The sequence below is a fragment of the Arvicola amphibius genome, chromosome 15 (genome assembly GCF_903992535.2).
Source record: "Arvicola amphibius chromosome 15, mArvAmp1.2, whole genome shotgun sequence".
Lineage (NCBI taxonomy): Eukaryota > Metazoa > Chordata > Mammalia > Rodentia > Cricetidae > Arvicola > Arvicola amphibius.
Genome location: NC_052061.1, coordinates 33,130,693 through 33,154,538, shown reverse-complemented (window position 1 = coordinate 33,154,538; position 23,846 = coordinate 33,130,693). Strand labels below are relative to the sequence as shown.

The 23,846-nt window shown below is 40.7% G+C and overlaps 2 protein-coding genes across 5 annotated transcripts in view; one reads left to right on the top strand and one right to left on the bottom strand.

The window, feature by feature from the left end:
- Positions 1-950, bottom strand: part of LOC119801788 (agouti related neuropeptide) — a 66,126-nt gene extending 65,176 nt beyond the window's left edge. For all 3 annotated transcript variants that reach the window (XR_005283291.1, XM_042054218.1, XM_038312422.1), the window contains exon 1: positions 321-950. The gene's annotated coding sequence lies outside the window, so the exon portion shown is untranslated. The remainder of the gene's footprint in view (positions 1-320) is intronic.
- The window catches only part of Ctcf (CCCTC-binding factor), a 50,725-nt gene that overhangs the window by 423 nt on the left and 26,456 nt on the right, over positions 1-23,846 (top strand). For both annotated transcript variants that reach the window (XM_038312420.2, XM_038312419.2), the window contains exon 2: positions 7,178-7,293. The gene's annotated coding sequence lies outside the window, so the exon portion shown is untranslated. The remainder of the gene's footprint in view (positions 1-7,177; positions 7,294-23,846) is intronic.

Sequence of the window (23,846 nt, the reverse complement as noted above, 5' to 3'; positions counted from 1 at the left end):
GCCTCTGGCGGCGGTGGCGACAGAGGCCTGCGCGCTCAGCGACTCCATTTTCCTTCCTTTGTCTCTACCCTCGAGGCCGGCTTTTGGCCCGGCTGATCTTCGGGCCGCGGCCCGCCCTCTGCCCTCCGCCCCTCCCGCGACGGGTGGCCCTAACCGAGGCTGGACCTCTTGAGGCTCGGTTTCCGCGCTTGCCTCGCTCGGGGGTCCTGAACCCTCTGCCGCCCGCGCGTAGCCAGGTCCCGGAACCGTGTGGGTGTCGGGTCCCTGCTGCCGCGCCTCGGACTGCCCATCTTCCCAGTCCACCCGCTCCCGGAACCTACCCGGCCGCCGAGTGCTTCTCCAGCAGCTGGGGTGCTCTCTAGTTCCTCCGAGTCCGATCATCGCCGCCGCTGGTCTCCGTCGCCGCCGAGTGGCGCAGGCGGCGCTGCTGTGGCTGCGAGCAGAGGGACCCCTGAACTGCCGAGAGCTCCCTCTGCAAGGCTGGCTGAGCTGCTCGCGCCTCGACGCCGCCCGAGCGGGCGGGGGAACGCGCGCTCGCCGCCCCCTCCGGGTCCCGTTGCGCCCCCAAACTCACGCCAGGGCATCGCGCCGGACCGGATCGATGCGGCCCCCAATGGTGGGCGGAAAAGACACGAATTTCCGCACCAAATAGTTTTTTTCCCAGCTAGATTCGCACTCTTCAACCCCTTGGAATAACACATTGTGTGCTCCGAGATCTCAAAGGGACTGAAACTTAATTTCACTCTGATCTCAAGTGATGTGTTAAACTCCAAAATTCGGGAACATAGGCTGGTTACGTTTGTGCAGGCGACACTGGAGTTTGCCTCCAGTTTAAAAATGTCCTGCCGGTAACTTCGCACTCCACTTACGACCTGATGCTCTAGGGCTAGGCTAAGACAGTTTAACCCTCTGGGACTGTGCAACCCGATCTGAAGCGCCAGTAGGGCAGAATGAACTTATTCTCGACTAGACTGGTAATTTGACTGTTCGATGAAATGTGAGGGTTGATGTTGTAATTGAGTCCTGGGTCACTTGTAGCAGATGGTTTATAAATGTGTGTGCCTAATGGAACTACTCTGCAGTAGCTGACTTCCTGGATTGAGTTTAGCATTAAGTAAACATCAGCATAGAGACAATACTTTTTTTGGAGTTTAGATAACTAAGAAAGCTAAAATTTCGCGGCCTCCATAAACAGGAAAAGAAAGTAAACAGTATTTACCCTGACTTGACTTTAATTCTTTTACATTAAAAGGCTTAAGCTGTTAAACTGCTGGAGTAACCTTTATTTCCCGAGTGGGTCCCCCCCCCCCCCCCCCCCCCCCCGCCGTATTTTGTTATCAATTAGTCGCTGATGTGTGACTTGGGTTCTTAAGTAGAAAAGAAAGTCTAGGTTGACATTTATAGAAAAGAAGGTATTTAACTTTATTAGAAGCTTTAAACACATCTTCCCCCCCCCCCCAAAACCCGGACAGAGTAGTTTCTCTCTGTAGCTTTGGCTGGCCTCCTACTCAGAGATCCACCTGCCTCTGTCTCCCGAGTGCTGGGGTTAAAGGTGTGCTCCGACATGCTTGGCTTGCTTTAAACATCTTGATATTAAGAAAAATTATGCTGTTCACTGTTTGTGATCTCAGTTTGTAGGTCCTGGCAACCCCCATTATACACAACTCTTTTTTTTTTCCCCCCCTCTGTGTAGCTTTGGAGCCTGTCCTGGAACTCACTTAGTAGACTAGGCTGGCCTCTGCCTCCTGGGTGCTGGGATTAAAGGTTTGTGCCACCCACTGCCTGACTGTGCACAACTCTTTGAACACTCCCCAACATTTATGCCGTCCCATCTCCCTCCCTTAAATGAACCCACGATTCTCTAGGCTAGTTAAGCCTTACTAGCCACATTGAAATCCTATGCAACTTTGTTTTTTGTGGTGCTTGTGCATGATGCCATGAAAGTGTTCTACTTTTGAGGTATGTTCTCAGTCTTTCATCTCATTCTTTGAACTCCAGAATGTTCTTCCTCTCCCTCCCCTACAATAAAATTTCACAGAGTAACTAAATGTAGTGTCGATGGAGTGCCAGCCTTTAGTAGAACCATTTTTATTTTTTTTTTAAAAAAAAACTTGGTTTAACTATGTAATTATACATTTTCAGATTTTGTCAAGTTTTGTTGTTTGACAAGTGTCATTTTTATTAAAATAAGCTGTACAGGCTCCCAGGGATGGCATCTGCCAATACTTTAGAAGTAGAGGGGGAGGAGGAAAAGGAGCTCAAGGTCATCTTTAGCTTCATAGTAAGTATAAAGCAACCTTTTGGTACAAGAGACTGACTGCCTTAGCAGAGAGTAGTTGGAATTTGTGTTTGTAGTACCTGGGATTTGAACTCGGGGCCTTGAGTAAGTTAAGCAAGTGCTCTCTACCTCAGCTATATTCATAACCCCCTTATTTTTTTGACAGAGTCTCTCATTAAGTTACCTAGGTTTGAATTTAAGGTTGAATTGGCCTTGAATTTAAGCTTACTTAGGTAGACCTCCCACTTTAAATTCTAATTTCCTAATACCTGGGATTATAGGCTTGAATCCTGACATATTTAAAGTTAGGATTTGTTAGGAGTACTTGACAAAGTTTAGTCCCCAATACTATAACAACAAACAAATGTGGCAGATATTAGCAAAATATGGTATGTTTGAAAGTGACATTAAACCCATTATTTTGTACACTAAAAATTTTTCAATGGAAAGAAAGCAATTATATCTCTAAGGAAAATAATTGGGGTGAATTAATTCAAGATAATACAAAGGGCCTACTTATTTAAAACTTTGTTTTTTTGTTTGTATGGTTTTGATTTTTCGAAACAGGATATCTCTGTAATAGTCGTTGTACTGGAACTCACTCTGTAGACCAGGCTGGCCTTGAACTCACAGAGATCCTCCTGCCTCTGCCTCCCCAGTGCACGTACTACCAGTACCCAGTTTAAAACTTAATTTTTGTTGGGTATAATGTCGCGTACCTTTAATCCCAGCACTCGGAAGGCAGGGGCAAACTAATTTCTGGGTTCAAGATCAGCCTGGACTACCTAGAGAGATCCTGTCTCAAAAACGAGCACAAAACAAAGTTTTTAAGCTGTTATTTAATTAATTATTTTGAGATAGGGTCTCACTGATAGTCCTGGCTAGTCAGGAACTGGCTTATGTAACGCAAGATTAGTCTCCCATCTCAGAGATCCACCAGCCTTTGCCTGAGTTTAAAGACATGAGCCATCAGGTCCTTTGGCCTTTGTGTATGTGAGTGCAGGCAGGTGTGTGAAGGAAGGTCCAACACTGTAAAGTCAATTTTCTCCTTTCTTTTTGGATCTCTGGTTGGCCTAGAACTTGCTGTGCAGACTAGATTGATGCTGTACTCAAGAGATCTACCAGCCCCTTGCCTCTAAAGTGCTGGGATTGAAGTCATGAACCATTGCAGCTGACTTGTATTTTCTTCCCCCCTTTTCTATTTGAGACAGGTTGTTTTTTTAATGTGAGGGCATCAGATCTTACATCTAGAGTTACAGACAGTTGTGAGCTGACATGGAGGGAGAGGAGGGTGCTGAGAATTGAACCCAGATCCTCTGAAGAGCATTCAGTGCTATTAACCACTGAGCCATCTCTCCAGCCTCGTGACAGGAGTTTTCTTCATAGCTCTGGCTGTCCTGGAACTGACTATGTAGACCAGACTGGCCTCACACTTGATGTCTCAGCCTCCTGAGTGCTGAGAGTAAAGCAATGGACTTTTACTTGATTCTAGACTCAAGTCATCAGGTTTTCCTGGAAAATAGATTGTACCCACAGAGACATCTAGCCCAGCTCAAGGACAATAATGTGACCCAGTTATATGACTATCTGCCTATATAAGGAAATCCTGCTTATTTAAGAGTTGTTGGAAAGTTCTCCTTAGGATCTCTCCAGCCTTGTAAGATAATTTAGGAGGCGCAAAAGTAGAACCTTAGATGTGTTCTAAGAGTTTAAGGGTCTTTTTTATTTTTTGTTTTATTTTTTAAGGATATTGAGAATTAAAGGAATCCCAATTGGGACAGTGCTGTTTTGAGAATTCCTTGGCAGATCCACATGTGCCTGACTAATGCTGTAGGGAGGAGTCCTGCGGCAGAGGCAGAGTCTTTCACACGGTTTACTTACTGGCTGAAAATTCTGTTGAGCCTTTTTTTCTCCTAGGGGTGCTGCTGGCATCACAGCCATTCCACATCATCTACTTTAGAGGTGCACGCACTCTCTCTTTCTCGTAGGAATCTTAATTTGTCCAGCTTTATATCCTATTTACATGTCTTGGCTCCAGATGACTTCAAACTGTTGGTTAAAATGATCCTTCTTCAAATAACTAAGATTTGTAATGGTTCAAAACTGAAAAGGGACTTATGGGTTTAGGAAGAACAATAGATGAAATATGTGTAACATTGACGATAGCTGTTCTCAGATACGTAGATTTGTCATATCACATGTATTTTCAAGACCACTTAAAGCCAAGCATGGTGGTACATGCCTGTAAATCCTAGCTCTCAGGAGGCCGAAGCAGGAGAATCATGAGTTGAGAATAACCTAGACTATATAATGATTCCTTGTCTCAAAAAATACCAAAACAAAACAGCAAAAAGAAACCTTCTAGGACTAGAGAAGTGGCTCAGCAATTATGAGCACTTGTTGCTTTTGCCAACGATCCGGGTTCTGTCCTATTACCCACATGGTGTCTCACATTCAACTAATCCTGTTCTGACCTCTATGTGTTTAATGTACATGTAGGCAAAGTACTCATGCATTAAAAAAAAATCTTTTATTTTGTAAATATTTTTAACTTGTTATGAGATGGGTCCTCATGTAGCCCTGGTTAGCCAAACCCATGATGTAAATAGATTAAGCTGGCCTCAAACTCATAGGCATCATTCTGCCTCTGACTCCCAAGTGTTAGAATTACATGTACCCTCCTAAGAAGTTGGGGGGAACTACATACAGCCCTTTCTAGTCCGTATCTCCATTGCTTCCTAGCCAATATCATGGTGCATTTTTTTTAGTGGTTTAATATTTGAATGCAAAGATGTGGTATTACATAGTCTTTTGGACATATACCTCCAGAGTGGTGATACATTTTTTTTTTCATGCACCTGATCTTTATTGTTGAAATAAATTTAAAATTTTTGGGATGTAAATTCTGTTCCCTTTTGATGGTGTTTACGGACTTCAATATGAAATTGTTTCTTAGACAATAATAACAGTTTTATATTATGCTGCCTCCCAACAGAAGAGCCATGCCATCTCTATCTTGAGCCTGAAAAAGTATTGTATCAGCTTATTTTATTGAGCTAATTAAATTGTGAGATGAATTTCCTCTTTGTTGTACTTATATACCAGATTCTTTGAAAACTTTTGTTGCTTGTAAAGATTTACTTTTATTTTGTGAATGAATGGCTTTGCCTGCATATATGTATGTATTCCATGTGCATACCTTGTACCATGGAGTATCAGAGGGGGTCAGATCCCTAGAACTGGAGTTATAAAACAGTGTGGGCTTTCTTGTGGGTATTGGGAACTGAACCTGGGTCCTCTACAAGAGCAGCAAGTGCTCTTAACCTGCTTAAACTTCTGGGCCATCCTTCAGTTGTGGGCTTTTCTTGTGGGTATTTGGGAACTGAACCTGGGTCCTCTACAAGAGCAGCAAGTGCTCTTAACTGCTTAACTTCTGGGCCATCCTTCAGTTGTGGGCTTTCTTGTAGGTATTGGGAACTGAACCTGGGTCCTCTACAAGAGCAGCAAGTGCTCTTAACTGCTTCACTTCTGGGCCATCCTTCCAGCCCTTTTTGTTGTTTTCAGAGATGGTCTCACCTCAGACTCATAATCCTACTTCAACCTGGGACTGTGGGTGTACACCACCACCTTTGAAAACTCGCAGAGTATTTCACTTGGGCTTTCTCTTTTCCTCCCTTTCTCTCTTTATTTCCTCGGTACTTTTTTGTTTGTTTGTTTTTTGGTAGTTTTTGTTTTTTTGGTGGGGAGGACATGATCTCTCAAGTACTTTGGACAGGTCCTGGAGCCTCCTGTATAGACCAGGCTGGCCTCAAACTCAGATCTTCCTGCCTCTGACCTAAAGTGCTTGGATTAAAGGTGTTGGTTTCCAGGCCTTTTTTTTTTTTTTTTTTTTTAAATTTATTTATTTATTTATTTATTTATTTTGGTTTTTCGAGACAGGGTTTCCCTGTAGTTTCTAGAGCCTGTCCTGGAACTAGCTCTTGTAGACCAGGCTTTTTTTTTTTTTTTTAATAGAGATTTGTCCATTCTACTTGAGTATCTCAGTTCATTTGTAGTTAGAGAGGGAAATATTCACTAAAACAAGTATTTGTTATTCTAGGATTTTCAAAGGTCTTCGAAAGCTTCTCCCTGCCTCTTGTTAATAAGCTTACCATGGTAGTGTGTAGCAAACAACTTAATCAGTAAACACACATACTATTTACTGAAGATAAGGAAACAAACTGCTAAAGAATTAGCTGCAAGAATTAACTTTTGGTAGTTTGAGTGTATGTGCCATGATTATAATTGGAGTACTTACTGTTTTAAACAATCATACATCTTAGCCGGGGCGGTGGTGGCACCACGCCTTTAATCCCAGCACTCGGGAGGCAGAGGCAGGCGGATCTCTGAGTTCGAGGCCAGCCTGGTCTACAAGAGCTAGTTCCAGGACAGGCTCTAGAAACTACAGGGAAACCCTGTCTCGAAAAACCAAAAAAAAAAAAAAAAATCATACATCTTTTTAATCTGTATCTGTTCATTGAATGTCTAAAAAGGAAGTGGAATTGTATTTATTGTTTGGCTTGAAAGGCATTTGTAGAATGATTCAGTTAATATATGAACAGTTTATTGCCTGGGGTGGAGGTTTTGTTGTTGTTTTTGAGACAGGATCTTGCTTGTATCCCAACTGGCTTTGAATTATTGGCAATTCTCCTGCTTTTGCTTCCCAGGTGCTGACATCATAGACCTCCATTCATTATTACAACCAGCAGGTCTATTGTTTTCTTTGTTTGTTTGCTTGCTTGCTTGTTTGTTTGTTTGTTTTTTCCTCCCAATCATATCTATCAGTCTTCCTTTTTATGCTGTATGGTGTGTTTATGTGAATTTGCTGTCTCATTAAATGATTTTCTGCTTTTCTTTTAGAATGACTACAAACCTAAAACCAAAGAAATGATGCGCTAGCAGACAGACTTGGAGCTAGGGACTGCAGAACTGGGTTCTGTTTTCCTTCCTCAAACTGATTTTGCAGCCACGGAGAGGTAAATGCCTTTTCCTTGTTTTCTCTTAAAAAAAGGACTAGCTGAGCTCAGTGATGTAGGCCTGTGGTTACAGCTACACCAAGCATAGGTAGGAAAATAACAAGTTGAAGGCTACCCTAGAGAAAATAAAAAGTAAAAGATGGGTGGGATGGCATATGCTTGTAATCCCAGCCAGCACTTGGGAACCTAAGAGGTGTAACGTTATATAGCCTAAAGTTCAGTCCCCAAGTTACTGAGGGGGAAAGTATGAGGTAATGCCACCCTTTTGGGTTCTTTATTTGTAGAGGATTTTGTGGGTAGTTTTGAGCATAGGAGATACAGCACATTGGATAATTGAGAGATGCAAGCAATATTATCAGGCCTTGGGTATGAAACTGTAGTGCCATATACTAGGTGATTGACAGGGCAGATACAATGTTTTTCTGTAGAAACCTTTGGGTTATATATTTTGACCATTGGGAGATGATGTTGTAGTGGTAAATGACAGTTTATAGTTTTATAATTTTAATATGAACAGTTTGTGATTTTGTTCTTGAAAAAACTAGTATCTGATAAAATTTTTTCTTGAGTTAGTCTAATTAGCCCATATTTTCCTTGTAGTGTGATAGTTCTATCAATTTTTGTTAGTCTATACTCTGCATGGATACTTGGAAAAGACCTTATAAATGTTGGAGTTTGTTCTGCTTTGAGATTTCTTTTGTGTGTGTGTTTTGTTTTGTTTGTTGTTTTTCGAGACAGGGTTTTCTCTGTAGCTTTGGAGCCCATCCTGGAACTAGCTCTTGTAGACCAGGCTGGTCTCGAACTCACAGAGATCTGCCTGCTTCTGCCTCCCGAGTGCTGGGATTAAAGGCGTGCGCCACCACCGCCGGCAGGGTTATGGGTTTTTTAAATATTTCGTGCGTGGTGTGTGTGTGTGTGTGTGTGTGTGTATCAGTGAGAGTATGCTACATGTGTGGAGATTAGAGGACAAGTTTTGGGAATCCCTCCTCTTCTTACTGTGGGGTTCCAGGCTTGAGTTCAGGTAATCAGGCTTGGTGGCAAGCCCCTTTACCACACTGTATCATCTCATCTACCTTAGAGATGGAAAACTTCAAATGTTAATATTAAGTAAATTGACTTGAATGTATTATCTAAGTGGTTACTAGAGTTTTTTCTTATAAGCTTTGTCTGGAACAGAGAGAAGGGACTAGGAATGAACAGTTCAGTTTTCAAACCTATTTTTTTAAATAAGAAGCACAAGACCTGTATGGTAATAATTTGCTCCATAAATTATGCCCTGTGGGTCTTTAAGGAGTATTAACTGAATCGAATAGTAATAAGCTGCTGAAAAGGGAAGCAATTCTGATTTGAAGAACTATTGAGAATCTGATCTTACTAGTTTGGGGAATGGGATAGAAGCATATTGTTGTTTTTAAGTGTTATTGACTTAACTATATTAGATCCTTATTTTTTAGGATTGGGTTGAAGTCTTCAGAGTACAAGATGATGTAATATATGGTACTTGAAGCCAAATATAAAAATATGACCATTTCCTAGAGCTTAAACTATGCTAATTTAGGGTATAGTGACTTAAATAATCTAGCTAGAAGTAATTTTTAAAAATTGTTAGATTTAGCAGGGCAGTGGTGACTCACGCCTTTATCCTAGCAGAGGTAGGTTCTAAGCCAGTCTGGTCAACAAGAGCTAGTTCTCAGGACAGCTAGGGCTGTTTACACAGAGAAACCATGTCTTGAAAAACAAAAATAAACAAAAAAGTTAGATTGCTAAGTGTGGTCTGTGATGCGCACCTTTAAATCCACCCATTTCTAGGGAGGCAGAGGCAAGCCAATCCTGAGGCCTAGGCCAGCCTGATCTACATAGAAAGCTCCAAACCAGCCAAGGCTACTTACTGAGATCCTGTAAGGATCAGTAAGAGACAGGAGGATCTCTGTGAGTTCGAGGCCAGCTGATCTACAGAGCTAGTTTTTAGGGCAGGCTCCAAAGCTACAGAGAAACCCTGTCTCTGCCTCCCGTAAATAGCAGAGTGCAGCTATTTCTGTCTTGAAAAATAAAGTATTCAACAAATGAGTACCGTAGTGGGAAGTGTTTTTTGTTTTTTTTTTTTTTATTTCATGTGTATTGGTCTTTTGCCTGGGTGTAATGTCTGTATATGTATGTGGTGTGATGGTGTTGTATCCTCAAAGACTGGAGTTAGAAACAGTTGGGAAGCTGCCATGTGGGTGCTGGGAATTGAATTTGAATCCTTTGGAAGAGAAGCAGTGCTTCAGTGCTCATCTCTCCAGACCCACGGAAGTGGTTTTTTTTTTTTTTGTTTTTTTTTTTTTTTTTTTTTAATGGGCATCACAGTCGAAACATAAGAGAGAAAAGTGATACTTTTGTTGCCTATGCTTACTTGCCGGCCTGTTGAAACAGTTCTGGCTTTGTGCCTCGGCCCTCCCATGTGCTGGCACCCTAGGCATACACCACCATGCCTGGCTGTCATTAGCTGGACTGCACATGTACATAAACATACATGCTTGTGCTCCTGTGCAAATGGGAGGTCAAATAGGAGTCACTTCTCTCCACCACGTAAATTCTGGGGTTCAAGTGCAGGCCATTTGGTTTGGTTACAAGTACTTTATACCCTGAGCCATCTCACTAGCTCCAGCTTTAACAATTTATACTGATTTTTGAGAAGTGTTGAGAATATAGCATTAGTAGTAGAATTCTTTCCTAGTTTGCGTGAAGTAGTTCAAGTCCCAGTAGTGGGGAGAAAAAATCTTGTCATGGAGCTAGAGAGATATCTCAGTGCTTACTGTTCTTGAAGAGGACCAGGATTGGATTTCTAGTGCCCATCTGGTGGCTCATGGCCATCTGTAACTCCAGTTCTAACATTATTTTGCATCCACATTCTTTGTATTTGACCGAATGCTTGGATTTTCATTTGTATGTATGACATTTTCCATAGATACATATCATTGGACTATTACTTTTAGGGTCAGGTTTCATTACTGGATGTCCATGTTAGTCTCTATACAATACAGAGAAACTTCTCTTTGGCTGCTCCTAAACAGAACACTATATTTATATTTCTCAAAAGTGACCAATTTGACAGATTGTTTTAGGAATCTAATATTCCTTTGTCTTTATATTTCTTTTTTTTAAAATTTTATTGATTTTTATTGAGCTCTACATTTTTCTCTGCTCCCCTCCCTGTCTCTTCCTTCCCCTTTAATGCTCCCCATTTTACTCAGAAGATCTTGTCTTTTTCTGCTTACCGTTTTTTATATTTCTATGAGTAGTACATCGTATACCATGTAACTTTCAGATTTTTCTTTTAATTTTCTTGTTGTTCATATTCTATCCTGTGACACTATTTATTATACTCACTGAGAAATTGGGGATTGTTCCCAACTCTTTATCTGTGTTAAGAGCATTATGTTGCTATTTATTCTTATCATTATGCTATCAGGATAAGTATGTGTTGTTGAATGTAAGCTGTGAGATTTCTGACTAATGTTAGCTTTATAGGAACCCCCCTAACCAAACAGAAATGGTATTGGTTCTATCCAGTAGCCATTGTGGTAGTACAATATGGTCACATACTGAGATGCGTTGTAAAACTATGAGCTTGCCTTTCATTCGTACACAAGTATCTTTCAGTATTGGTGACACTCAAGGATAGAGATGAAACTTAAAGACTTATTCTATGAGATATGAATAGTTGGGGATGACTTTGCAGATTTTTTTTTTTTTGAAACGTTCTAAGTAATCCTTGAACTCAACAGAAACCCATCTGCTTCTATCTCCTGAGTGCTAGAATTAAAGTCAAGCACCACCATGCCTGGCAGTTTTGCAGATTTCATCTAAAAAAACGAACAAGCCAGATATTGTAGTTAATTTAACATTTGTATTCCTAGCACTTCAGAGACTCAGGCAAGAGGGGTTCAGTGAGTTTGAGGCCAGTGTGAAGCCTTGTCTCAAAAGGGGACTTGAGGGGTGAGGTGAACATCATTAGGAAACAATAAATCTGTGTTTAAAGTATTATATTTTAGGTCAACTTTGAGATCATGGAACATAGATTCTATATGAGATATGATTATAATCTGGAATGCAGAGAATGGAGTCTGACTATCAAAGAGGCCGATCTCCCATTTTCCCCCGAGTGCTTAGATTATAAACATGTGCTGTCATGGCTGGTGGCCCTTAAAAAAAATAAGGTTTTACTTATCCTACATCTGATCAAAATGCCTTTTTTTTTTTTTAATTCACTAGGTGATACTGATACAAAAAAATGTGTAAAACCACTGTTCCTGATTGCCCCTCTAAACATAGAAAGTTATCTCTCTGTGTGTGTGTGTGTGTGTGTGTGTGTGTGTGTGATTTATTCCTCTTCTGTAATTATTAGTGATAAGCTTACCACAGAGTCAGCTTTTAATATGCTAACTGAAAAAAGCTTGTAGGACTATTCCAAAAACAGAGACTCTGAGCTGCTTCTCAGGGGGGTAAGTGGCTCTGGTGATTCTTGGCACAGTCACTATTAGGAAAATAAGAAAAAGCAAGGAGTTAGTTTGCTTTACCATAGTGTTGGGTTGTAGGTAATGTTGCTCAGAAACTAGCCTCCCATTGATACTGTGACACTACTGTTGACTTCCCTATTAGCCGCCTCTTTTCTCTGTAAATGTTTAGTAAACACAATAATGGAATATCCTTAATAAGAGCCTTTGAAACCAGATTACAGTAGTGAATTTTGAGGTTTGTATGTTTGTTGTTTTTGTGATAACTGGGGAATAAACCAGAGGCCTGCCTTATAGTCTAGCACTAGGTTTCTATTAAGCCTTGCTTAGCATGTACAGGACCCTAGGTGTTTTAGTCTCCAGGACCATCACCACCATCGTGAGGTTGGGGTGAAGTGAATTTCTAGCTTTATGGGGCTGGAAAGAAGACTCGCAGTTGAGCATTTGCTGCTCTTGTGGAAGACAGGGCTTCTTCTGTTTTCCAGCATTCTCACGGAAGCTTACAAATGTAAGTAAATCCAGTTCTAAGAGATCCGACTCGCTCTTCTGGCCTTCCTGGGCACCAAATGATACATGCACACAGGCAAAATGCCCCTGCGGGTAAACTACAAATAAGTCTTGTAAAAAAGAGAAAGAGAAATTGTAGCTTTAGCAGTTACTTTATTTGGGGGGCAGTCATTATTTATATTTTTTGAGACAAAGTCTCACCATGTGGCTCTCACTGTCCTAGAATTGACTTTGTAGACCAGGCTGACCTCAAACTCACAGAGATCTATCTGCCTGCTTCTGCGTCCCAAGTGCTGGGATCAAAGGTGTACACCATTATATTATACCCAGATCTTGAAATTCTTTTTTTTTTTTTTTAAATTTTTTTAATGATTTATTTAACTTTATGTTTATTGGTGTGAAGGTGTCAGATCCTCGTGGAATTGCATTTTTCAGACATTGTGAGCTGCCATGTGGGTGCTGGGAATTGAACTCGGGTCCTCTGGAAGAGCCAGTCAATGCTCTTAACCGCTGAGTCATCTTTCCAGCCCCCTTGAAATTCTCTTTTATCCATATAAGTTTTTCTCTGTGCCAAAGTTAGGAAACCTCTGGTGGTTTTGGTGTGAGCTTAGCCTTGACGGTTAAGCCATCTCTCCAGCCCATGTTACCTTCTCTTCCACTCATCTACTATGGAGCTTCTATTTTTGCTTTTGCCTATTTGCTATCAGATGAGAAAGCTAAGAACTGAGCCCCTGGTAAAAGCTATTTGGGAATGAACAGTGTTAGCAGTTGGAGACTGCTCTCTTGCTTGTGTGCTCTTTGCTCTACTTGTAACTTTTGTCCCACTTTTATAACTTGCTAGGGAGCTACTAAAACTTTAAGCGTCAGGTTATCTTTTTTGACTAAAAGATTATGTGTGTCTGTGTCTCTGTCTCCATGTAGGTATGTCCTCATGAGTGTAGGTATGTTTTGAGGCCAGAAGCAGAAGTTTTGTCCTGGGTTCCCCTGGAACTAGAGTTCAGGAGGTTGTGAGCACCTTTGTGGGTGCTGGGAACCTGGTTTTGAAATACAAACAGATAAAAAATGAAATAACTATGTGACTCACAACTATAACTCCAGTTCCAGGGGATCCAACACCTCTCAAATGTCCATATTTATGCACGCACCCATAAAAATATTTTTAAAAATGTATTTTTTTAAAGATCTGGAAAATAAATTAGGTTGCACACGTGTAATCCAGGCTGACAGGAGGCAGAAGATTCCCAAAAGTTTCAAGACTAACCTGAAACACATATTGAGCTGCAAACCAAAGTATTAACCTTGTTCTCATGCCTCTATTGTCTGATGGTTTTATATTGACCTTTGTTTAGTAACCTTCATGCTAGACTTTCAATTATTGCTTTCAAATTTTTCTTTAGTGGCTTGAGAGATGGCTCAGCAGTTAAGAGCACTGGCTGCTCTTCCAGAAGACCTGGAATTCCCAGCACCCACATGGCGGCAGCTACAACTGCCCATAATTCCAGTTTCAGGGTATCTGACACTTTCACACAGACATAACCTACAGGCAAAAATACAAATGCACATGGAATAAAGTATTTAATTTTTTTTTTCTTTAAAACCATTAGACAACCTGTAACTCTCCTTTCACATTTTTGAAATAAGTTCTCTGTAGCCCCTGGCTGGCCTTGAGCTTTGATCTTTCTGCCTCCATATCCGAAGTGCTGAGATTGTAGGTACGAGCATGGTTTATGTAGTGCTGGGATTCAAAACCCAGTGTTTAGTGTATACTAGACCAATTGAACTATTAAGGGCCTCTGCCTCATTATTGAGACAGGGTCTTACTAGGTAGCCCCCAGTTGGCCTGGGACATGACTGTGTAAGTCAGGCTAGCCTTCGAACTCATCCATGTGAGCTCTGGGATTAAAGGTGGTGTGCCACCATATCCAGCTGGGGCTACTATTTCTTTTTGTCTGCATAGTGTATTTTGTTATGCCTTGTTTGCTACCACAGGCATGTTAATCTGAGCTACTTGGGAGGCTAAAGTGAAGGATCATAAATTCAAGTTAGTCTACAGGGAATCTATTTATAAGTCCAACAATCTTATTATTTAATGTACTACTGTCTGTTTACAGTGACTAGTACTTGTCTTTAGAGTATGAGACTTTTGTTTACCCCTTCCATGCTAGGCAGAGGCTTTGTCACTGGGCGTATTTTATTCTCAGTCTGATTTTTTTGTTCATGTAGGGCTTTTGAGACAGGTTTATAAAGCTCAGATTGGCTTCCAGCTCTGTAGCCCATGACAATCTTAACTCTTCTTGTTTCCATCTTCTAAGTGCTTGCATCACTGGATTGGCCTTATTTTCTATTTTGAGAACAAGGTCTCACTACATACTCCTGGTTAGTCTGGAACTCACTACATAATAGAACTAGAATGACCTTAAAGTTTCCAACATCGGGCTGGGAAGTGGTGGGCGCACATCTTGTAATCCCAGAGGCAGGCAGAGCTCTGTGAGTTCAAGGCCAGTCTGGTCTACAAGAGCTAGACAGCCTGGGCTACACAGAAATGCTGTCTTCAAAACAAACAAAGTTTTCAACTCTTATCTCTGTCTTTCAAGTACCGTTATAGGCTTCGTACCATAACCACTTGGGTTTTGTTTTCTGTTCATAGCATTCTCTGTGTAGTCCTGGCTCTCCCAGAACTCAGTAATCTGCTTGTCTTTGTCTCCTGAGTGCGGGGATTGAAGCAATATGCTACCGTATCTAGCCAAGCAGTTTTAGTGTCTTATTATCACCAGTAGAATATTTGAGTACAATGACCATTTTTCTTCAAATGATTAAATGATGTGATGATGATATGACATGCTTATCTGGGTTGTTGTTTCCTCTAAGAATAGTTGAATACACTTACGGTGTTATCCTTTATGATAATTACATTATTAAAATTTATGTAGTCAAACATTACTACCTGGGCATCGGATTGCCAAAATTGATACAGTCTGATTTGGTTAGGAATCCAAGGCCAGCCAGGGTCACATAGTGAGTCTTGTCTTTAAAAATGGGAGGGAGTGGGGGGAAGGACATAAATAGTATAATGAGAAAAATTTTGCTGTTAGGCTTTCACTTAGCATGTAATTAGTGTTTTGTTTTCTCATTTTTCTCTTCCTACAGTAGCCTTGTGCATGAAGCCATTTGCATTTTTCTGTACATTTCACTAATGTGTGCATATTTGCTGTTTACCTAAAATTGTTTAGTGTAGCCATTGCTTTAGAGAATACAAAAGTAATACATAATTCCTGCCTTTAAATGAGTGATTTGTTGAAGGAAAAATGCAGATACAGTTAAGCAAAACAAAGTCAGTATTCTGCCCTGGTCAAGTGTTGAAAGATTTTGACATAGGGATGTTTTTGAGCTAGAAGAGAACAAGACAGCAGAGAACTGGTGTAGAGATGGCCTAGCAGGGAGACTCTCAAAGATTAGGTTAATGAATAGCAAGGATGGGAACAAACTGTACAAGCTGGGAACTAAGCCAGAGAGTAGCACCAACCATTTTGAAGGTTTTTCCTATTACATGTATTAGTACAGTCTTGCTGTAATAACCCAGCCTGGCTTCAAAATCAATGTCTTGTCTCAGCGTCTCGAGTGTTGTGAGTATAAGCTGAACCATCATACTCAACTTGTGTTTTTAAAAGATTTATGTTGCACAGTCTACCTCTAAACTCCAGAGCTCAAGTGATCCTCCTGCCTCAGTCCAATTGGGTAGTTAGGACTAAGGCAGGTGCTTCTCTATCCTTCATTCATCATGAGTATTTGAGCCTCATTTTATAAAGGTGTAATCAATTATTTAAAACCATCTACAAATGTTAGCTACAGGGTCCATTATGTTTTTCGTGTGACACATACACCGTGGTATGCAAGTGCATGTAGAGGCCAGAGGTCAATGTTGTTTGTCTTCTGCCTTTTTGAGGCAGGGTCTCTCACTAAATCTTGAGTTCACCATTTAACTACATCCTACTGGCAAGAAAGCCCTAGAGATCTTACCTCTTCCTTCCCGGTACTAAGATAATAGGTCATGCTTTCATCAGCTTTTTTGCATATATAAGGTTCTGAAATCTGGTTCAGATCATCATGCTTGTGTGACCAACACAAGCTATGTCCCCAACCTGTTTTATTATTTTGTTTTTGGAGTAATAAAGATCAAACCTTGCACATCAGAAATAATAGGCTCTCAACTATATCTCCCAGTCCATGTTTTGTTTGTTTTGTTTTTGGGTGGGGTTTTTTTTTTTTTTTTTGTATTTGTTTTTTGACAGGATTTTCTGAATAGTCCTGGCTGTCTGGAACTCTTAGTAGACCAGATTGGTCTCTAACTCAGACATCTGCTTGCCTCTGCTTCCTGAGTGCTGGGATTAAAGGCACATGCCACCACCTCCCAAACTGGTTTCCTTCCTTCCTTCCTTCCTTCCTTCCTTCCTTCCTTCCTTCCTTCCTTTCCTCCTTCCTTTTTTTTTTTGTTTGTTTGTTTGTTTGTTTGAGGAGGGGGGGAGGGGAGGAGGAGAGAGAATTTCTCCATAGCTTGGAGCCTGTTCTGGAGCTGGTCTTGTAGACCAGGCTGGCCTCGAACTCACAGAGGTTCACCTGACTATGCCTCCTGAGTGCTGGGATTAAGACGTATGCCACCACCGCCCAGGTCCAGCAGGTTTCTTTAAAAAAAAAAAAAATTATTTTCTCTGTGTATGTGCCTGAATATATACATACACCACGTGTGCAGCAGGCCTGTTTATTTAAAGAGTTCTTAAGCCTCTCATTTCTACATTTCTTTCTTTTTTTTTTTCTTTCTTTTTTTTTTGTTTTTTTTTTTTTGTTTTTTGAGACAGGTGTTCTCTGCGGCTTTAGAGCCTGAACCTGGAGCTAGCTCTTGTAGACCAGGCTGGTCTCGAACTCACAGAGATCCGCCTGCCTCTGCCTCCCGAGTGCTGGGATTAAAGGCGTGCGCCACCACCGCCCGGCCTCATTTCTATATTTAATATTTCTATATTTAATCACCCAGCAAGTCTTATAGAAACCAGGGAATTTATCAGAAAAGTCATTTTCATGGGGAACTTCAAGATATTTATTAGGAATTTTAGATAATTAAAAGGTATTTTCAAACTTTAGGAGTGGTGTGCACATCTTTTATCCCATTACTCAGGAAGCAGAGGCAAGTGGATCTCTGACAGTAGCATGCTAATACTACTGGTCACCACCTAAATTCCCAAAATGCTTTGTCTTCTTGAATGGTGTCCTATACGGACACAGACGAGTACAGAAACCTGCCACCATACAGTGGTTCTTTTATTTAAACTTTATGGAAATCTATAGAGTACATACCATTCTTTTTTTAAAAAAAATTTTATTTTATATGCACTGGTGTAAAAAGGTGTCAGAATCCCCTGGAACTGAAGCTACAGACAGTTGTGGAGCTGCCATGTACTTCCTGGAATTGAACCTGGGTTCTCTGGAAGAGCAGAGGACCGTCCTTCCAGTTCCCCCATTATTCTTTATAGAAGGGATCCAAGACAAAAGAGGTAGTGCATCATACTCTAGGCCTCCTTGCTAATTGGCAGGAAACTAGAATTGGAATTCTGGTTTTTTTACATTTATTTATTTGTGTATGTGTTTGTATATGTATATGGGTGCACATATAACAGATAACTTGCAGGAATTGGTTGTCTCCACCTTGGGATCCAGAGGTTTGAGTTCAGATTGTCACATTTGGTGGCAAGAACTGAACCATCTCACTAGCCCCAGGCATTGACTCATGACTGTTTTTTCTTCCTTCCTTCCTTCCTTCCTTCCTTCCTTTCCTTCCTTCCTTCCTTTCTTTATTTCTTTCCTTCTTTCTTTCTTTCTTTTTTCATTTTTAGAATTATTTAAAAACTTGGGGCTGGAGAGATGGCTCAGAGGTAAGAGCATGACTGCTCTTCTAGAGGTCCTGAGTTCAATTCCCAGCAACCACATGATGGCTCACAGCCATATAAAATGAGATCTGGTGCTCTCTTCTGGTATGCAAGCATACATGGAAGGAATGTTGTATACAAATCAATCAATCAATCAGTCAATCAAAAAACTTTAAAAAATTATTTAACTTTATGTGAATTGGTGTGAAGATATCAGATCCCTTAGAACTGGAGTACAGATAGCGGTAAACTGCCATGTGGGTGCTGGGACTTGAACCCAGGTCCTCTGGAAGAACAGCCAGTGCTTTTAAACTCAATGAGCCATCTCTCCAGCCCCTCTTTCTTTAAAAAAACAGCAAAAAAACACTTGCATGGGGCCTGGCAAGGTTGTTCAGAAGTAATGAGTACTTACTGAGCGGGCTGGTGGTGGCAAATGTCTTTAATTCCAGCAGAAGCAAGGCAGATCTCTGTGAGTTCGGGGCAAACCTGGTCTACAGAATGAATTCCAGTGAGGGCTGTTACACAGAGAAATACTGTCTCCATAAACCAAAGAGAGAGAAGGAAAAAAAAAAAAAAAAAAAACAGTTCAAATAGGAAAAGATCTGTGTCTGAAAATGTTGATTATTCATTTATTTATTCAGAGCTAATTGGGTTTCTCTGTAGCTTTGGAGCCTGTCCTAGAACGAGCTCTGTAGACCAGGCTGGTCTCGAACTCAGAGATCTGCCTGCCTCTTCCTCCCGAGTGCTGAGATTAAGGCATCCGCCACCACTGCCTGGCTTGAATTAGCAACTAAATAGAGTACCCAGCTTCAGTACCCACGAGGTGGAGCACCACTGCCTATAACTCCGATTTCCGGATATCTGATGCCCTTTCTGACCTTCTAGCCTCCTGAGTGGAAGAGGTACACATATATTGCTCGGGCACACATACACACATAATAAATTTAATTTTTGTTTTGTTTTACAAGGCAGGGTTTCTTTGTGGAACAACCCTGGCTGTTCTAAAAACTAACTCTGTAGACCAGGCTGGCCTCAACGCACAGATTGCCTGTCCCTGTTTCCTAAGTACTAGGATTACAGGCACATACCACTATCCCCAGCTAAAATAAATATTAAAATAAGAAATACACAATATTTTCTATATATTACCAATCTGGCCTCTTTACTATTTATCAGTTTCCATGTCTGCCTATTGTCAAATCTTTGTTAATATACTTGGAAAATTTGCATCTGTTTTGAACATATGCTACCTTCTGCTAATACTGGCTGTTTACCAGATCATAGTTTTCTGTGGGTAGTGGGATTTTTATTTTTATTTATTTATTTTTTGGTGGGGTTTTCTGTTTTTTGTTTGTTCGTTTTTGAGACAGTTTCTCTGTGTAGTCCTGGCTGTCTTGGAACTTGCATTGTAGACCAGGCTGGCCTCAAACTCAAAGAAATATCCTGCTTCTGCCTCCCAATTTCTGGATTTAAAGATTTGTGCCACCACTGCGCAGCAAGATCATACTTTTCTTTATTCAAGTTAATAGTTACTAGTTTCACTGCAGCATGACAAGCATTGGAAAGTAACCATTCAGACAGCCACAGCCAAGGTATTGCTGCACTGTTTTGTTTTGTGTTCATTATTAATGAGGTTCCAGGTTTTTTTGTTTCTTTGTTTCTTTCATCTGCAGTTTGATTTGGTGCTCAGGATAGAACCTAGGGCCCAGACGCCTGGGCAAGCCCTCTGCCACTGAACCATAACTTTTTTCCTTTGTTACTACCATTTGGAGGGTTTTTTGGTGTTGTTTTTTTTGGGGGGAGTTTTGGGGGGGGTTGTGGGGTAGTCTGATAGAATTTGGGGTATCTTTTGAGTTTCTGATTCTTTGCCTGTACTTCAGGAAGAAGATTATAGACTTGAGCAAAACTGTTCCTAACTTCCCCAATTAACTGTTTGTGTTCTTTGCCCAGCTTTCTATTTTGGCCCTCTTACCTTTTTCATAGCAATTTTATTGGCCTTTTATGTAATGAAATTAATGTATTGTTATAGAAGTTGCAAATACTTTCTCTTTTTTCCTTTTTTTTTTTTTGAGACAGGGTCTGTAAACCAAGCTTCCCTCAACTCTCTATGTAGATGAAGGTGACCTTGAATTTCCTCAGATTGTCCCACCTCCTTTTTTGCTAGGATTTGCAAGGTACTTGACCAGCATTCCCAGTTTATATATTGTGTTTAGGATTGAACTCAGAGCCTTCTACATCCTAGGTAAACACACTCAAAACCAACTGTAACGATATCTCCTGTTTTTTGTTTTAAATTTTATTATCATAGACTTTGTTTGTTTGCTGTGCTGGAAATTGATTTGTTCCACATGGAACTGTTCCTGCTTAGTGGTTTTCTTTGTCTTTTTTGTTTTGTTTTTATCTTAAGGTGATCACTTCTTTTATAAGTATAAAACCTTTGTCCCTTTTAGATCTGAAAGCTGCATATCTATTCTGACATTAGAGATAGAATGCATTTAGGGCTTTGAGTATGCTTGGTATGTCCTTGACTACTGAGGTATTAGCCTTTTGTCTTCTTTCCTTTTCCTTCCTTTCTTTTTTTTCTTTCTTTCCTTGTAGTTTAGATATTTCTAGTTCTATGTTAACCACTCATGGCTCTGAGTTCTGTGTCTTTGAAAATAGGTCTTGCAGTAACTAATTAAGTTATTTTTTATCCTGGACAGGGATTCTCTGGGTAGCCCCTGGCTCTCTGGAACTCAGTATGTGGACCAGGCTGTCCTCAAACTCACTTTAATCCCGAGTGTTACATTAAAGACATACACTACTCCAGCAATCCAGATTGTCTTGCACTTTTTTAGTTCAAGGCTAGTATCGTTTCCTTCGTGTGTTGTGTGTGTCGTGTGTCTGTCTGTCGTCTGTCTGTCTGTCTTAGAGTTTTATTGCTGTGAATAGGAACTATGACCACGGCAACTCTTCTAAAGAAAACATTTAATTGAGGTTTGCTTACAGATTCAAAAGTTCAGTCATTATCATCATTGGGGGAGTGTGTGGTAGCCTGCGGGCAGAATGTGGTGCTGGCTACATCTTGGCTTTGCAGGGAACAGGAAGTAAACTGGACTCCTTGGCAGTAGCCTGACCATAGATAGGAAACCTCAAGCCCACTCTCACAGTGACTAACTTCCTCCAACAAGAAGGGCCCCATCCTCTCAATAAAGCCACATCTACTAGTGCCATTTCCGATGAGATTAAGGGGGCCAATTACATTCAAACTACCACTGTGGTGTGTTTGGTTTTGGAGAACAGAATTTTTTTGTGGTATCCCTGGCCCATCTGGGCCTGGCTGGCCTTCTGCCAGCCTGAGTACTGGGGAGTAAAGGTGTTACCCCACCACTTGCCCGCTATTTGGTTGTTGTTGTTGTTGGGTGATTTTTTGGTTGTTTTCGGAGGCAGGGTTCTCTGTTGCGTTGGGATCCTGTCCTGGAACTCACTCTGGTAGAGTCAGGACCTTGCCTCGAACTCACAAAGATCCACCTTTCTTTGCCACTGAGTACTTGGATTAAAGGTGTGCACCACCACTGCCTGGCGCTATTTGTATTTTTGGTTGTGAGCCTAGCCTTTAACAGCTCAGCCATCTCTCCAGCCCAACCTGGCACTATTTATTTCTTGAGAGACATTCTTATAGTCCTGAACTGCAGTTCTGTTTCCATTTCTTGAATTAACATTGGCAAGAGTCATCATGCCCTGCTTGATTTTCCTTTCTTTTGATAAGTTTGTTACAATTTAACCTTCTATATTTTTATATAATTTTTCTCTAACTTCTATTTATCAAAAATACATACAATTTTAAATTTAAATCCCAGTTTGTTCCACAAAGAATTTTGGGAGTACGTGTACAGAAAATGCAAATTAGAAAGTTATCATCTACTGTCTTAGTTAGGGTTATATTGCTATGAATAGACGCCATGACCATGGCAACTCTTTTAAGGAAAACATCTAATTGGGGCTGGATTACAGGTTTAGCAGTTTAGTCCATTATTGTCATGTTGGGAAACATGGCAGCATGCAGGCAGATACGGTGCTGGAGAAGTAGCTGAGAGTTCTACATATGGATAGGCTGGTATCCAGAAGAGAGAATGACACTGGGCCTAGTTTGAACTTCTGAAACCTCAAAGCCCACCCCTAATGACACATTTCCTCCAATAAGGACACACCTACTCTATTAATGCCACTCCCTATGAATCTGTGGGGGTCATCTTTATTCAGACCACTCATATTCAGTAAATTAGTAACAAATTGATCCATATATAACCAACTAAAAACAGTAACGAGGTCTATTATGTAAGATCACAAAATCAAAAAAAATTTTAAAAAAATTTGTGGCTACAGAGATGGCAGATTGGTTAAGAACACTGGCAGCTCTTCCAGTGGATCTCGTTCAATTTCCAGCACTTTGTTGGTGGACCACAACTGTTTGTAACTAGTTCCGGGAGATCTGACACTTTCTAGCCTCTGCCAACACATGGTACACAGATAAACCCGAAGGCAAAATACCCATACGCAAAAAATAAAAGTAATTTTAAAAATAATTTAAAGCAAAAGAAAAGAATAGTAGCTTTTCTAACTAAACATTAATTCTAAATAAAATTTCACTTATATTTCCTTTGTTATGAGCCAAGGGCATAATGCCAAAAACATCCAGTGGAAGCAGTTTTGTGGGGGATAAGACTTTGTGGCTCGTGTATGTCCAGTTTATAGATGATCTGGCTTAAGTCTGGAAGAATGCCTAGAATAGAATATTGAATTTCTTCACAGGATGGTCAAGTCAGATAAGGACAGGAAAGTCCCCTCTGTATTTATCCATTAACAGTCATTGCCGGCTTCAGAGCGGTTCAATAGAATACTAAGGAATAGAGGCCAAACTGCTGAACAAAAAGGTGGAAGAGGATTGGAAACAGCGAATGTGGAGTTGAGCGTACAAAAAAATACATGAGGAAAACTACACAGTAAAATGAGTTTTAAGATGGGACATAATTGGACGCATAAATCTGACAGAAAGCCAAGAGAAGAGATAAAGGAGACTGATGTAGCAAGCTCCCTGAGAGTATATATAGTAAGATTATGGCATGGGAGCATGGCAGATCTCAGGTGTCTCAGAGTTAGGTCTCTGCATCCACTCTGTGAAGAGTCAGGAGAATACTTGTGAATTGTTTTCTTCCTTCTAGCCCTTCACCCCTAATTGTCTAGATCTCGGCTGAATCTGAAGAAAGCTCTTCCTCCTCTTCTGTTCAAAATTGATGGGACGTTAGTGCGTTCCACTCTTCTACCTGAGTATAGAAGATCAGTAGAGACCTGTTCTGAAGGACATCTTAGTCACATAACCCAGTGGTAGAGAGGACCTCGTCAATGGTACATAGACTCTAGATTCCATTTCAGGCACTTCCGAAAAAGAAGAAAAAGAAAAACCCAAAACCCCAAAGAAACAGTGTATCAGTTTATAGTGAAACTGCAATCCCCAGGGTAAACTGTTTTAACTAAATAATTTCTTCCATGTTTAGTGATAAAGACTGTAGCTTTCCCTTTTTTATTCTCCATCCAGTACCTGTGAGTTTAGAAATTAGTAGTGGTGGTCGTAGGTAGTAGTAGTTAGTAGCCTTTA